This window comes from Symphalangus syndactylus, chromosome 5 (assembly GCF_028878055.3).
Source record: "Symphalangus syndactylus isolate Jambi chromosome 5, NHGRI_mSymSyn1-v2.1_pri, whole genome shotgun sequence".
Lineage (NCBI taxonomy): Eukaryota > Metazoa > Chordata > Mammalia > Primates > Hylobatidae > Symphalangus > Symphalangus syndactylus.
Genome location: NC_072427.2, coordinates 113,409,044 through 113,410,248, shown reverse-complemented (window position 1 = coordinate 113,410,248; position 1,205 = coordinate 113,409,044). Strand labels below are relative to the sequence as shown.

The following is a 1,205-nucleotide window of genomic DNA, read 5'->3' as shown; positions in this document are numbered from 1 at the left end:
GAAAGCTACCCTGAATCCTAGCATATGTGTCTCTACTATGTTATTTGCTTCCAGATTTTTTCCAAATGGATACTTTTAAACATATTTATCAGAATACTAACCTTCGCATCTCATTTTTTAAATATGTCTTAAAATTTTCCCCTTGGTTGCTACGGTCTTCATAATTATTATTAAATGTAATCAATTTTCCAAGAAACACGCTCCAGTTTTGTACTGCCTAAACAACCTTGCATTATGATCTTTTCTCCTTTTGAATGTATTTTCTTGGACTACATTTCCAGAAATAGAATTACTGAATAAATGGTTTGGAAATATTTACGGCTCATTATATGAAATGCCAAAGTTTTTCAAAAAAGAGTTTAAAACAATTTCTATCTCACAATATAGTATGTATATCAGTTTTGGTTATTCTCCACTACTATGCATTACATTTAATTATACTTTATTCTTTTTATTTTACTGTCCCACTTCCAGACTCAAAGAAGATCATAGCTTCCTGGAGAACTAGGAGAGTGTATTTATTACTGTTGTATTTATTTACTTCTCTATAACATTAGAACGATGACTAACACATACTAAGCAAACATTAAATGTTTGTTGCATTGATTTGAATTAATCATGGGAATTCTTTTTGCAGTTACAGAAACTGCCAAATTACTTCATGTTTTGGTGAATTACTTTATTATGATTTTAGCTTTTTTTCATTAACTGAGACTCGTGTTCCTCTTTTTAGTGCTTTTTTGTTTTTAATGAAATGCTTCATGATTTTCTGTGTCATCCTTAAAAGAGGACATGTTTATTTTCTCTGGATTGTGCCAATTTTAAGATATTTTCTGCCAAAGCATGCGTCATTTAATTTTACTCCTTCAGTAAGCAATTATATGACTGAGTTTACAGTTAGCATTTGAGATACAATTGAGGTTAAACATTTTTAATGTGTGTTTATTAAAAGAATATTCTTTATTTTGTGAGTCGTTTGCTCTTGAGTTTGCCCATTTGAATCTGGAGTTTTATTTGTAAAATAATTATAATTAAATTTTAAACTTTTCCTATTACATTTTGCTCTACATTTTTTTTTAGCCTTTCTCAATTTTTATTTATGGCTAAAATTCAGAAATTTCAAAATTTTATGGTCTCATTTGTTTTGAGGGGGGCAGATACCTCTTTTTCTTAGATAGTTCAAAGGTTATTGACTACTACTTAGC

The 1,205-nt window shown here is 29.1% G+C and overlaps 1 non-coding gene across 1 annotated transcript; it reads right to left on the bottom strand.

Moving 5' to 3' along the window:
• Positions 1-743: 743 nt before the first annotated feature.
• Positions 744-845, bottom strand: LOC129483643 (U6 spliceosomal RNA). The gene has a single exon (XR_008658154.1). It is a non-coding gene; the product is annotated as a U6 spliceosomal RNA (small nuclear RNA).
• Between the last annotated feature and the right edge of the window lie 360 nt (positions 846-1,205).